This window comes from Pholcus phalangioides, unplaced genomic scaffold (genome assembly GCF_987345545.1).
Source record: "Pholcus phalangioides strain wild (caught in Gottingen) unplaced genomic scaffold, Ppha-v1.0 ptg000004l_1, whole genome shotgun sequence".
NCBI classification, from domain to species: Eukaryota; Metazoa; Arthropoda; class Arachnida; order Araneae; family Pholcidae; genus Pholcus; species Pholcus phalangioides.
The window spans coordinates 21,958,742-21,975,060 of NW_028301597.1; positions in this window are offsets into that span (position 1 = coordinate 21,958,742).

The window sequence follows — 16,319 nt, forward strand, 5'->3', positions numbered from 1 at the left end:
ATCTGAAGGAAAATATCATCAGCATACATAAAAAACTTAATGTCAGAATTAATATATGAGGTTATATCTAATGTGAACAGGGTGAAAAGTACTGGGGAGAGGGTAGAACCCTGTAAAAGACCGCAGTTGGGAGCAAAGGCACCAGATATGGAACCCCTCCAATGAATGACATGTTTACGGTTCGAGAGATAATTAAAGAGCCAAGTTAAAAATTTACCATGAAAGCCCAAGCGGGCTAATTTGGCAATGAGCAAATCATGCCTCACAGAATCATAAGCAGCTCTCAAATCTAGAGCAATAATGTAGCTAGTATAGCCCCTTTGGAGGGCATATGAAATAGAGGACACCATATCTTTCATGCAAATCTCAGCACCAGTTTTTGGTCGAAAACCATAAAAATTTTTTGGAAAGAGCTCAAATCGTAATGCAATCCAGGTGATCCTAAAAAGAATGATTCTCTCAAAGATTTTGCTAATAGTGTTTATAAGGGTCAGAGGACGAAAGTTCTTCGGATCAGTAGTTGGTTTTCCTGACTTTGGAATAAAAATAATACGTCCTTCTTTAAAAGACGGCGGCACCAGCGATGAAGACCAAAGGGTATTAAAAGCATTCAGAAATTCAATCCCCTTATTTGGAAGGAGTTTGTACACCTTCAATGGAACACCATCTGGACCAGGGGTAGTTGAACGACCAGAACAAATGGCTCTACGAATTTCCGTGGGAGTGAACGGTGCATCCATCTGAGCCTGGAACTCACGAGGAGGACCATAAAAAGTAACGGTTTGAGATCGGCCAGGTGAAGAGAAGTGGTAAAATTTTAAAAGTTGGATCTGTACGAGAGGCTCGACATAACTATTATTAGCAATCTTGAAAATATGCCGGGAATCATCCCAAGTTTTCGCCACGATATAACGGTGTCTACGCAAGACAGAAAAGAGAACTGAGGGCTGAGTAAAAGGATGAAGTTCTTGAGCCAGAGTCTTCAATCGTAGAATGCGAAGGTGGCGACGAAAAACCGAAGCTAATTTTTTATATTTAATCCAGTTGGCCTGAGAGGGCACACGGCGAAATAAGCGGAAAGCCCGTTTTTTTTCGATAAGAGCAATACGCCCTTCTTTATCCAACTTAAGCCAAGGTTGTTTCTTCCGGTACACAGAGTACCTAGCTGAGTTAACAATGGAAACAACATGATTGTAGATACTGTCGAAATCGTTAGTAGCGGGGATGACAGAGAGACCTGCCATTACTGCTGACCATTTAATGTAACGGAATTCCTGAGATATGAATTGTTTATTCAAAGAGACGGAAATTTTAATTGGCAAATGATCACTATTGAATAAGGATTCACAGGGAGTCCAGATAATATATCTATAAAGACCTGGACTACAGAAACATAAGTCGATATAAGATTGTGAGTCCTTGCTATAAAAGGTGGGGCAAAATGGAGGAACTAGACAAAGGTTATGATTAAGATACCAATTAAATAACATAGTACCTGCAGGAGATACAATATGTCCTCCCCAGTTTGGATGATGACTGTTGGAATCTCCGATTATGATGAAATTCCCAGAGATGTATGAGAAAATATTGTCAATAGCAGCGATATTGAAAACACCTGGAGGACGATAAAAATTTACAACATACATAGAAAAATTATTTAGAAAAACTTGAACAATCATAATTTCAAAAAAGGGGTCCGAAATTTTCCATATCAAAGATGAGGAAAGAGATGAATTTACCGCGGTCACTAAACCACCACCTGGGAGAAGTCGATCATTTCTAAAAATCTGAAAACCAGCAAGAAAAAAATGGTCCTTCGGTTCCAGAAAAGTCTCCTGTAAACATAACATATCATAGTTTAAACAAAAATTTCTGATAAAGGTTGACTTGGACTTGATGCCTCGGACATTCCATTGAAGAACTCTAAAATTCATATTATTCATAGTATTTTTTTTTTTTTGGAAAGGATTAACTAGAAAAATATATTGAACTGAAGAGAGGGAAAAAGCATCAAATTCACAGAAAAAAAAAAACAAAAAAAACAACACTTATTTTTGGGAGAGAAAAAGGAAATATCAAGCGAGAAAAACACAATAGGAAAGGGAGGGGAAAAAAAATCAAACGAAGCTCGATTTGATCACAAAAATAAGAATACTGAACTCTTGTCAGCTCTAAATGAGGTAAAGAAAAACCATTATCAAACTCGATAACAGAGAGAAAGGAAAAAAGATCAAACGAGGAACAAACTTTAAACGAGAGGGGAAAAAAAAAGGGGGGGGGAGACAAAAATGAAATTAAGTGAAAAACTAGGTTCCAACATTTGAGGCCAAGTCATTTTTCAGTCTCTTAGCTAATCTTCTTTGTTTAACCCTTTCCGCAGGAGAAGTATAGAATTTATTCGATTCAGGATCTTGAGAAAAGTCACTATCATCATTATGCTCAGGGGGCAAAGGTTGATTGAAGATAGCAGTCGAAGGACCAGAAGTGTCCATATTTACATTCGAATTAAGTGGCGGTATTATATTCACCTTATGTACAGCTAGGTTAACCGAATTGACTATTTCGGGAATAAGCGCTCTAATAGAGTCATTCAGCGATTCCTGAAGACTTATTTTCAGATCTTTAAGTACAATTTCTTTGATGGCAGATACTTCCGCTTGGACCAGGGAACTGATCTCAGCCTTGAGAGCACTGAAGTCAGATGACATGGAAATGCTGGTCCGAGCAGCATATGAAGAGGAATTCATTTTACATCTTTCTCGAGCGATGTTTATTGGAACATGATGTTCGGCTTTATAGTGATATGCTTTTGACTCCAAGACATAAGCAGGGCACTGACGATCAGAGGCAAGATGAGTGGAAGCCTTACAGTTAATGCAGGAGATAGGGTTTTGGCAGGTTTCATGGTTATGATTTTGGCCGCATCGTTTGCAGATCTGAGATGATACTCTACAAAACTTTGAGCGGTGAAAGTAGCTCCAGCAGCGAAGGCATTGATTAGGACGCTCAATAAATTTACGTGGTCGAAATATCAAGAACCATAACTTTATTTCCAGCGGAATGTTCCTACCAAGAATCGTTACCAGAACAGTTTGTAAAGGAATTCTTTCTTTTATAAATCTTCGAATACCGATGACCTGTAACCCCTCCGATTGCAGTTCTTCCGCAATTTCCACTACTGCAATATCACACGGAATATTTAGCAAAAATTTGGAGGTAATCGAATCCTTCAAAAGGACCGATTTAACGGGAATGTTCAAAATCATATCTATTTTTTTTATCTCTTTCGCAGTGTGAATATTTTCCGTAGAGATTAACAGCTCACTTGAGCGTGTGAATCGAATCTCCGAGATGTGTTTAGGAACAGAGATTTTTGAGCAGATATCCTTTTTCAGGCACAAAGGCCTGGATCTGGGAATAATTTCTGCACCCGAAAACTTGAAAGTTAGCAAAATGCGAGGGGACTCACCAAAACCGTCCAAGATGTCTTCATCAGATAATAAAGTATTCCAATTATGACTTGTAGACGAGACTTTGTCTGCACTGCCCGCTGGCTGTGTATCTATTTCAACAGCCATAGCTGCACATTTGAAGGAGTCAAACTAGACCCCGGAAACGGGCAGAGCCCTAACCAAGAGCCTTGATCCTTCACTTCAGGAAATTAAATAAAATTACTCCTACGAATATAATAAATAAAGAAAACTGTACTTAAAGAGGGAAACACTAGTAAAAAATTAAATAAAGGGTAAGGCACAAACGCAGAGCGAGAGGGGCGTAACACCAACCACGCAGCGCGACGGCATTCCTCCACCAGCCAGGCCATCCATGACATTTTATCAACAAACGAGGTCAGGACGTCCGTAGCCGCTACCATCTCTATACAGCTGATCAAGTTCCTGTATACTGTGCTGCCATCTATGTTTCAACAAAACTAATATAATAAACTATATTTACAAAACCATTGGATTAATAGAAGGATTAAAAATGATTTTTTTTAATGTTAATTTTTATGGATTTTCTTTTTTACAGTTCAGATAATCAAGCATTAAAGTTACAGAACAGAGTAGCCGCCACGTAGTAGCGGCAAAACTTGTAAGCTGTATTGCGGTGAATCTGATTATTTTTAATTTTTCATGTTTGATTTTCTCGACCGTCCATAGATGACACTACGAGTTCCGATATGATTATGATTAGAAAATTTTAACGCGCCAATTTTAAACTGTAATTTTGTGTCGGTGTCATAAATAACGGAAAATTTTTATATTAGATTTTTCCAAGCAGCCTTAGAGGCGTACGTGAACATAGGAGGAAACACGTCCCCACAAAGATGAAACTTAAAAATAATTAATTTTAGATATTTTTTTTGTAAAATAAAAGTATATCAAAAGAAATCTTTATGCATATCAACGGTATTCAACGTTTAGGAAAGTGCGGGTCACTTCATTGATATGAAAATGTGCCGCGGGTCGCCTGATGCTCTAGAATTGTGGTGCGGAGTTCTGTTAATAAACCACGGGGCACTTCAGTGATCTAGTGAGTGCCGCGGGCGATTTAAGAGATCTGAAAATGTGTCGTGGGCCACTTAAGTGCTCTGAAGCTGTGCCGGAGAACATTCCAGTGATTAGTAAATGTGGCGCAAAGAAGTTCCATAATCGAGATTCTATTTCCTATGCGCGTGCTACTCTTATGCATTTTAATAAGCAGACCATACATCCCGTTTTAACGGACACGAGCATTTTGTCCGTTCCTGCAGAATATTTTTCGTTTGTTCTATTATTTTCGGGGAAATGTTCACACAATTTGTCAATCTTTTCTATTTCTACATTGTTTTTATTTTTGAGTTATAAATTCGATTATCGTAATGAAGATTGCGTATTTACGAGTACATGTACGTACATTGGTAGAAGTTCGTCTCACATACACCATGTTTGGCATAGGCATTGGAATCTGAGGGCTCAGGGTGCTTGGGTCCCAAACCCCTTCCGAATAAACTTTGTCATAGGGCTTAGACCGCCAAGAATTCACGGATATACATTGTAAATGGTATTATACAATGCATGTCCCCCCCATACGGACGATCCTGAATTTTGTACACGCGGGATGTTCAACAACTATGTCCAAAGATGAAAAACCGAGTAGAAACACATTGAATAGAAAAAAAAAAGAGTTAACACATAATTATTATTTTAAGAGTGCCTATAGCATACTAAAAATAAATTTGGCAGCCTACGAGACAATCATTTATAAGAAAAGAATCGTTTTGAAATTGAAGAGAATTTCTCTGATTGAAAAAATGGAATAGAATTTTTTTAATTTTTGAAAAGTGTTCGCGAGCCAGTCCTGACAGGCCCGTCATTTAGGGGGGAATCGAATCCCTGGCTTTTGAAAATACACTACAAATGGTATATAGGCCTATATATATATATACAAATATATATATATGCGTACTTTTAGTACATGCTCTTTGTCCCCCCCCCCCCCCAGAAAAAGAAAAAGTTGAAATGACGGCCCTGAGAGTCCTGATACCATAGCGTGTCAATTGTGGCACGCGTGGTGCGAGTTGGCCACCCTTGATTCCGATTCTGTATTTGTATTAATACATTTTCTATAAAGTGAAACCTCTACAAAACAATTTTTAAGGGAACAGAAAAAAATGATTTTTTTTTTGTAAGAGTTGTTATTTATTATACCGTATATCTCGGATTGCGTCAGTGGCAAGAAGCCAAGGTGTCCATCTAGTGGTAATCTAGGTAATATCTCGGAACGAGTGCCGAGAGTCACGAACATCGAAATTAGTAACTCGAAATTTCTCTGGAGGAGATTAATTATCCCCCACATCACGATTATGGGCCATTTTACATCTTTCAGAGCGTGAGTTGCACCGCCACTGCAATCTCCATTATAATTTCATAATTCCCCTTAACACATTTTACTGGTGAAACGTTGGTCCTAGGGACATGCTTTCTATTAGAAAAAGTATTCAAATAACGTGTAGACTTCAGATATATCTCATTCACATTGCAATACAGTAATTAAAATAAAAAAAATTAACTTTTTATACCGTCCCCATGTGCTCAGAAACCCAGTTAAAAGGTTGTTGCCCTGTCTGTCCTGAGGCCACTAAAAATTTCCATGTTATTAAGTGTAATATTGTTTGAGATATTTTTGAATTAAAGAATATAGAAAAGCTGGGAAAGAACAGCATAAATAAATGGACAACGCTCCCTTCCCTTATTTATAGCGTTCTTCCTCAACTTTTCTCCGATTTTCGAATTCGAATATCTCAGTGAATATTGCACTTATTTGAATACTTTTTTCCTAATTGGAGGTATGCCTATAGGATCTACGATTCACCAGTAAACTGACGTGCGTGCTGTTACCTATGCATCATGTATATTATAGATTGTAAGTGAAATTCTTGAATACTTGAGACGTTGTAAGGGGGTTCTGTTGCTTTCAATGGCAAGATTTTTTGACGGGGAGATCAGTTCACATTTGCGCCTTGAAGTTGGAAACCATAGAAAATCAACTTCCGTCGATCAATACCTGAATCGAACCCTGAACTCTACGGCCCTGTTTACATGTACAATATTGCGGTAGCATTGGGAGTTCTAGTACCCGCTTTTACTGACTTTTTTCTTTAGTAAGAAAAGAAATGAGGGAGCAGTCATATTTTGGTGGAAATTCTTGAATTTCTTGAAATTCTTGAAATTCTCTATTTTCCATGTAAACGGAGCTTTAGTTTGGTTTTTTGTCATGAAGTAAAACTACTGACCAAATTTCATAATTATAGCTATAGCGGTTTCGGCTCAGCATGATTTCGCTATATAGGTCCATTACTGGACCGTACACGAACATGTGGCCCGTAAATATTCTTCTGGGCTATTTCAAACGAATTGGTGCAGGCTGGAAAGTGATGTGGGGGAGGGGGGAAGCCGGCTCAAAAGTCCTGGCCTGAAGATTCGTCCGGAATCCTAGCATGGAGATCCTGCTCTGTGTTGTAGGGACCCTTAAGTACACATAATTACGTAACATAATTCTTTGGCCCTTTTACGCATTTGTTTTGCACTTGACTGACTTTTTTTTCCTGAAGTTATTACTCAACTGGTGTTCCCGCTTGTTAGTCGGCAGGTTATTGATCTTCAGTTCAACTGATGGAAGCATGTGAGTGACCAAAAGTGTGACTTGGAGGTGTATTTAAAAGCCTCCTAGATACAGTAAAACGTCTCTTTTACGGACACCTACGGAACAAAAAAATTCGTCCGTAAAAAAGGACACCGTTAATCAAGAGTTTCAAATACATACATTTGTTATACAATGGGAAATTATTATTTGACCGCAAAAGAGGGGGGGGTGACTGTTAAAAGGGGTTTTACTGTACTACGAGTATTAATGACGAACTACGTAGGAGGCTTAGGTAGGCCCAAGACGTCAAATTTGAGGCATGACTGGTCAAGAAAACTAAACCAGATTGGGGGGGGGGGGGGGAAAGGGCAGCAAAATAACCATAAATCCGCCTCTGAATGTTTATTTGTTTTTAAAATTTGTAAATATTTTCCACATTTCACCATCACAATAAAAAATCTACAGACGAATCAGTCATTCTGTTATTGAGTTCATTTAATACATCCCAGAGGGTTCTCCACGCATAATGGATTTTAAAAAAACTGTTCATTTCTTCTCATTACTTTATTCATTATTAAATTTGAATAAAGGTGATCCCCCCCCCCCCATTTGGCAATTTGCATGAGCGCCATACACCCACATATGTTTATCACTGTGGTGGGAGTGGACATGATGTTTGAAGGGTTTTATTCCCCTCCTATCTGATTTTTTTTTTATTTCCTTCTAACTTACGCAATTGCCATGGGACGCAAATCCTACTGTTCGGACCACCAGCCGTGAAATAACATGCGCATGTGCGAACATCCACCTCCACTTTTTCACTTTCTGCCACCTCTAGATGATCCCGGGTGTCTTTTCGCCATAGCGACCGCATCCCGCTGAGACTGCAGATGAAGATCCACAAAGTTTCAAGAGACAAACAGCAGGAAATTGATCGATTGGCGCTAAGAAGAGAAAAAAATATATATTTCTATGTATATACAGGAAAAGACGAATAGAAGAGAAGAAAGGGTGTCTCTCTAAGATTTTTTTTTCGCATAAGTTGGTGACTCTTAAAGAGATGACTTCCCATCTACCCTCGCGCACAACATTACCTCTACAGTATTATTTTAGCATAAAGAGATACGATAAGTGATTCATAAGAATACATTAGCCTATCACAAGTAAAATTATTTATTTTATTTAATGAAAATTTTCCTGGAGTAAAATGAAAGCTAATGAAAATAATCAAACAGGTCATCACGTTTGTTGAGAAGTTCCAGCTTTCGTTAGAATCTTCCAGATATCATTGAATAACACTGCCAGGAATCAATTACATTTAAAACCTCTCTTTTACGGGCATTAACGAGACGAAAAAAAATCGTCTGTAAAAGACCGTTAATCGGAAGTTTGAAACGCATACATTTGTTATATAATGGGATATTGTTATTTGACTGCAAAAGAGGGGTGGCCGTTCGAAGGGTTTTACTGTATATGACCATACGACAGAAGTTGGTGCACGAACTTGCTTTTCCAAAAGGAAAAATCAACCTATAGTTGTCTTTTAATATGATAGAGAGAGCTTATGGTAAAATTCTCCTGTAATTTTAATTAACAACGTATAAAAAAAACTTTTTAAAAAATATGCATTAAAATTATTTGTTAAATAGTTTATGCAAAAAAAAAGTGTGACAAATATTGTTATGAAAATTATATTTAGCCGAGTAGGCTTATGCATTGTTTGCAACATTATAAAAGCTCTGTGGCGTTGAAAAAATAAACTTTGCATAGTAATAAGTAGAGCTAAGATTTTTCATGCTCTTAAAAAACTGTAAATATGCTTTATAAAACGAAAAATATTTCTAAAAAATTTTTCATTTTTATCTGAAATAACATTAGTTTTAGCAAAATAATATGATAATGAGAAGTGTTGATGCAGTCTAAATTATTTATCAGTGGTGACGTCATGACCGACAGCGCTGATTCCAAACAAACATAAGCTACGAGAGATTATAAAGGAAAACTCCATAGGGCGTAGGCTAGTATTTGTTTATGACTACTTTTTGTTTTATATATATATGCTCTCTCTAGCTATGTTTAAATTATTTTTCTAAAAAAAATATGATTAAATAAGACATGTAAGCTCTTGAAATGAAAACTTCAAACTTGTGCACATCCAATGTTAAAAACACAATAATATTGTTCTTCTCTAATTATCTATGAGTGCTTTTTATTTCTCGCATGCTATCCGTTCACGTGCGTTTGGCCTGATTGGTCTGAATATACAGTAGAACCTCTCGATAACGGACTCCCATGGGAGCAAAAATTTTGTCCGCTAACCTGGAGTAATAATATGCAATGGAACCCCGTTTATGCGACTTTTTCATTTATACGACCTTTTATTTCTTTGTTATTGGTTCCTATGAATTTTAATTACTGCAAAAGTGATTTACGGCGGTCATGCATGATCACCAATCCTCTCGCTAAAGAAAGGTTGATTAAATTTCACTAAATTTTAATCACTTTCACCGGCGATTATGCGTAATTCCAAATAAAGTTAGAAAGTCTGATACATATGAGAAATTTATAACCTTTGTATGCTATTATAAGCTTTCTTCTCTTCATTAAACCAATTAATTATTTCAACCCGTACATGATACGTGCACCAGACATATTTTGTAATAAAAATTAAATCAAATTAAAATAAGTGTGAAGAATTCATATATAACAACATTATCAGTCTTATAATGTCACAAGGTATCAACAATCAACATTACCATTCGAATTCACCATCCTGGAGCATTCAGTTAATTAAGTAATTAATTGATGATTTATCATATTTACCAACACGAGCTTGGGACATGATCTTGTTGAATGTGATAAATTCACGATTTATTGACCAAAACTTAATAAATTGGAGTTTTCCTGATTTTACTGTCCGCTATCGAGAGTGTCTGCTAACGGGGAGCGAAATACATTAAGAGCTATTCTACAGAACCGGGAATCAGAAAAGTGTCCGTTAACGGGGGAGTGTCCGTTAGGGGAGGTTCCAGTGTATATCTTTGATTAAATTGGAATTTTTATTTATTTTCGAATAACTTTCTTTCATTAATTAACTAACTCTTTTTGATCAATTATTTCTTTTATTAAATCTGAAATTCGTCCCGATAATTCGGAAATTATTTTTTTCTCAATTAATTTTAAATTTTCATCAATTATGAACTTAATTATTCCAAAAATTTAATTCTTTTTCATAAATTATTACCTTTAACAATGCCAAAATTATTCTCAATAATTCTGATTTCTATAAGTAGTTTTGCAATTATTGCTTTCAGCAATTCTGTGACTATTTTTTCATTAATTCTAAAATTATTTTTTAAAATAATTTTAGTTATTTCTTTCATTGTGTTTTTTAGCATTTCTGTAGATTCTGTAATTATGTATACCTTTTAGATGCCGAATTTGGCCTCTCGAAGTATGCAGCCTGTATGAAATCATAGGGTCCCTCCGACGGTCACGAGGACGACCGTTTGGGATACCCGAATGTATCAAATGCACACATTACTATTGATTCTAGAAAGTATCTCGCAGTTCTAAACACAGCAGTACCGATTTCAAAGCTCTTTTAACGCCTTTTCTTTTACTTTTTTTTGGAATTTAATCGTTTTTCTGTGTTAAAATCTCCTTTCTAAAAATTGTCGGCGGGATATTGTAAAAGACTTCGAGGGCCACATTTGGCCCGCGGGCCATGGGTTGAAGACCCCTGGCTTAAGCGAAGTTGTGATATGTTTTCACTTTTGTATCTACCACATTTTTTTTTCAGATTTCTTTCCAAATATGACTCGGAAAAATGTGATAAAGTTTCATCATTTACTTGGTTTCCTCAAAGAATCTAAACTGATATAAATATATATGCAGTAGATTGGATCATGTCAGATCCATTCACTATGATAAAGTTGATGGAATTACATCGGGGCAACACAAAACACATCCCCATTTTTCATAGAGGACAAAAAAAAAAAAGATCTGAAAATAATTTGTTCGATTCAATGATTGGGGGATTCAAGTGATTCATGGATTCAATGCAGGAATCAAAAGCATGGGTGCTAGGATAAATACGAGTAAACAGATACCATACGCAAAATAAAAATCTTTCATAGTTAATTAGAAACGAACTATTAGTATATTTTTAACATTGTATGTTCACAAGAGTTTGAAGTTTCCATTTCAAGAGCTCTCAAGTCTTATTTGATCATATTTTTTTTATAAAAATAGTTTAAACAGAGACTTGCCTACCTCCTATGGCGTTTTCCTTTATAAACTCACCCAACTCATGTTAGTTTGGAATCTGCGCAGCCGGTCGTGACGTAACACTAATGCGCCCTATGGAATGAACAAAAATTCATCGTTTTACTAACTAATCTCATCCAACCGAAATTTCTCTCAGAAATTTCCCTTTTTTTTTAATAAGTTTTTCCCTACAAATTTAGAATTAATATGCTGCCATCTATAGGTGAAAATACATTGCTAAGTGCGATATTTTGCTTTAGTAAAGCATTGCATAAAAATTAGAATAAATAAATAAATAATTCTTTTTAATTGAAAAAAATCTCAAAATTTCCCACAAATGCTGAAAAATTCCCCCATTTACCAATTTTAGCCAATTTTTCCCACGAGTTACCGTCACAGACACCGATTCAGATAATTAATCTATTTACAGCCACACATCAGTGTCCTTGAAAAGGGCTATTATTTTTTATACTCCGAAAATTCAATGTCTATTTGCTAATTGGTTGAAAAACATGAATTTCAGAATTTTTTACCAGTCTCAGCAACGACGTTCCTTTTTCAGTGCATAAAAATCCCAGCCTCTAAGAGCTCTCGGCAGGAACCGCAAAAACCAGTCTGAAACGGGATCGGAATAGCGGGGAAAAGTTCACTTTTTACACAAAAATTATGAAATATGCAAAATATGCCTTAAAATCGTGAAGATGTCACGTAAAAATAGCGAGATATGCGGAAAAAAAAATGCAAAGACACAGAAATCCGAGCCCTAGTAATAAGCATATACGTATACAATAGGGACTCATGGGTATCTTGACGTCCGAGTTATCTAAGTTATAATTAAATCATATCAGATAAAACATGGAAACCCCTCCATAAAAACTTTTTGAAGATGCCCCTAATGATTTCGTGTAGGTGATGACAACAATGTCTAGTGTAACTTCCCGGTGAAGATTACGTTAGACAGGTCATTCACAGGGGATTTACCTATCAGTTTCCATAGACAAAAAGATATTTTTGTTCTACAAAAAGCAAATTTATGTATGTATATTTTTAACACAATAATATTCCAAAGATAAAAAGCCAAGAAAACCCAGAGTATTCAAAGTTATATTTATATATGTTACTACCAAAGCCCGAAGTTGGCCACTTCGCGAAATGGCTGGCCCAGTTGATCCGGCCATTGTCTGAATAATTTCGGGCTTTCGCTGAGCTTTGGCCGACCCCGTATGTCGATCCATTCATATGGATCACTAAGACATCGATATTCAGTTTCCTTTGATCGTCATTGTTGTTATGACTAGCCATAATAATTATGGTTAGCTATGGTTAATTAGCACAAAAAATTATCATAATTATCCCAAAAAATACACCAACGTGACGATGACCTCGAATCATCATAGGGATCGATATACTGGGGCCGATCAAGACTCGGCGAAAGCCCGAATTTCGTACATTAGCCGGGTCACCTGGGCCTGCCAGTTCGCGAACTGGCCAACTTCGGGCTTTGACAGTAACGTGTATACCACCTCGAAAAATTCATGAAACATTTATTTTCTAAACAATCCTCAATTCACACAGAATTCTGAATAAGAGAAGAAACAACAAATAAAAAAAGAAAGAGCAAATATAGCTCACACTCGAGAAAATCTCAAAGAATATATTACATTTTTTTATATATATATATTTTTTATATACGTTATTATTATTCGAGAGAATTGCGAATCACTTTCGACGGTAAATTAAGTCCATATGCTTTCCTCTATATAGTATTTCCTCTAGTCATCTTTTATTCCACATGTATATACGAAAACAAAAGAAAAGAGAGAGATGGTATAAAAGGCGGCTCGATTCTCAGTGAAAACCCTTCTCGATCCTCATCCATCAATGTAGACTTTGAGGAGGAAGAGCCGCTGTATATACAATATGAGTATATACTGTATATGGCTGGCGGTGGAGACAGGGAAGTTGGAGACGGGCTTTAGAAAGAGAAGGGATTTAAGGGTATAAAAGACACGAGAAAAGAAGAAAGATCCAAAGAAAGAAGAGAATCTCTAAGATGTTTGTAGGGAGAAAATCCCACTTTGAAAGGAAAACTGCAAGTTACAGTTTGGCTCACGGAAGCTTGCACTTAGTACGTGGAAATCCGGAGAAAAAGCAAAGAGCTTCCCCTATTGGCTGCCTCTCTTGCTTCGGAATCTTGTCCCCGCCCCCTTTTTGCTCCGGAATTTTCCCCTCACTTCTTCCCGCCCCCTCCCCCCACCTTTTACTCCTTGTGTGTTTCTCGAAGCCACGAACGAATGAAAATGGGTTTCCGGGAGTTCCAAGAAGAAATCTTATCGATTGTGTGTCCACAGAATAAGAATATATGACAGAAAAAAAATATATGTATATTTATTTATTTACTTTTCCTTTTTCCATGATCAAGACCCTAAGTTTTTTCCCCTTGTATATATTTTGTCTAGATAATACTGTATTTTTTTCCCCTCGGGATGTCATGTTTTTTAAACTAAAGATATCTTGTGGATAATGCTTCAGCAAAAATATAGAAATTAAGAGAAACATCTTTATATTCACATTAACGAATAATAGATATTTCGATATATTTATAGAATTAATATGTAACATATGAAGTAAAACATTTCTAAGCTGGACATCTATGGTTCCATTAAAATCTGTCCAAGTTAGAGAGGTGTCCAAAATATAGAGCAGTAGTTCCCACCGGGGGTGCGGGAGAGCATTGAGGGTGCGAGATGAGATGGAAAAAAAAATTACAACATGTTGACTGATTATTCAGGAAAATTAAAATGATGTTAAAAATTGAATTTTTCAATTCCTAAAAAAAAACCACGAATTATACCAATATTTTGACTTCCACTCACAGAAATGTATCATACGAATTTTGCGTTGTAAAAGTTTCTTTTTCGATTAGCGATCGATCGTACTTGTTTTCCATTGCAGTTCAGAAAAAATATCATTATTTACCTAAATAATTTCGTGGTTTGTTTATATTGGTACCTCGTGTAATTATTAGCATGCTGTGCTTGGATTTGATACTGTCATGACCAGGGGCGTCGGTAGTGTTTCCAACCCCTGGGTGCTCGTCTTGAGCTTTATATTGGAAATTACGATTTTTCAATCAATTCTGGGGGTGCTCAGGCGTGTGCCACAAAACACCGTGGGTGCTCGAGCACCCACAGCACCCCCGGCTCCGACGCCACTAGTCATGACCACACATGACTCCGAAAAAAAGTCAACAAAATTCAGTCAAGTGTCAGAGAAACATTAATGTATAGTTGTTGTATAATTTGTTATATTTTTTCCAAATTCCAAAAAAAAAAAAAAAATTAACAGTAACTTTCTTTTTAGTTTCGTTTTTGAATTAACTAGAAAAAAACCCAAGATTAAATATTAGCCGTTGCCGGAAAGACATTAAACAAAAGTAAAATAATTCATAAATTAATTATTGGATCATTAATGCAATCAATTACAGAAAAAAAAACCCGAATTTTCTAACATATAAAAAACGTATTATCCAAAGGGGTTGCGAGAACATATTAGAATATCCATGCCCGAACCAGGATTGGAATCCAGATCTTCCTCACAATCAGAGGCTAGCTCCCTAACCACTCACCTCTCCAGCGGTTGCATCCGGAATTCTACAGATCAGCGAAAAATGTTTCTGATTGTTATTTGCTATTAGTAGACGATTAATAACAACATTAAAAGGGTCGGCTGAAGTTGGTTTTGTGGTTGGCTGAAGTTGGTTTTCTGTGGTTCCCAACTTCAAGGCGCAAATGCGAGCCGATCTCCCCGTTAAAAAGTCTGGCCACAGAGAGCAACAGTCCTACAACGATAAAATCATTCAATCATAACACTCCACTCATAGTTAGAAAAACTGGTGGCAGATGGCAGCACTACACATAACAAGCATTACAGAGAAACAAAAAAAAACTTCACGTCAGGTTTCACTACACGTACACGCACATTCACGCATGTACCGATTCATTGGGGGGGGAAGGGGGGTGCATGTGTGTTGTGGCAGTAGTAGGTAGGGCCTCCAAAAAAATGGCTCGGGGATCCATGATGTTCTTAAGTCAGCCACCTCGTTGGGCAATTTGCCTATTGTGGCGTTGTATTTGTATTTGTATTGATGCTAATTTATGTTACAAGAATTGTCCCCAGTTTTGTTGAAAATAAAAGCCAGGGCTGGGAATAAATTTAAATTTTTTAGCTGGTTAATCAAATTTTTTTAATCGATTAATCGAAATTTAATTGAATATCTTTCATAACCACGTAATATTAATAGATGCTATAAAAATATGCATATTATTCATTTCACACACTTATTAACTCACCTAATTAATCACTTGAGATCGGAGGCGATCTCAAGTGAACCCGTATGATCCTATGTTAAATCCGCAGGTTCTATCGCCCCCCCCCCCGGACCATTCCATCGCCCACCAAGGTGCGATATTGCCCACTTTGGGAAACACTGATCTATAGGTTGAAAAGCGTAATCGGAATTAAGTGGTACACAATCTCGATGCACTCCAGCTGAACAATGCAAAAATGGGCATTGAATTATTTAAAAAAATGAAAAAAAGAAGAGGAAAACCGAATTTTCAATCTTTTATTATTCTTTAAAAATATGTTTTTAACAGCTTGGTTGAGAGAAGCAGCGCCTTCAACTGGCTTTTTGTAGACTTTTTTCAAACTAAATTTGGTCATATAAAAAAATCGGGTTTTTGAAAGGATATTTAGAGGTGTCGCGAGTTCGATACCCGGTTCGTCCTTGTCAGAAAACTTTCCTGACACAGGGGTACAACAGAAACGGCGACTTAACCGCAGAAAAAATTTCTACAGAAGGGGGTCCCCCATCGAGGGGTTAGTGCACCAACCTCTCTATGAGTATAAAAAAAACAAGCCTG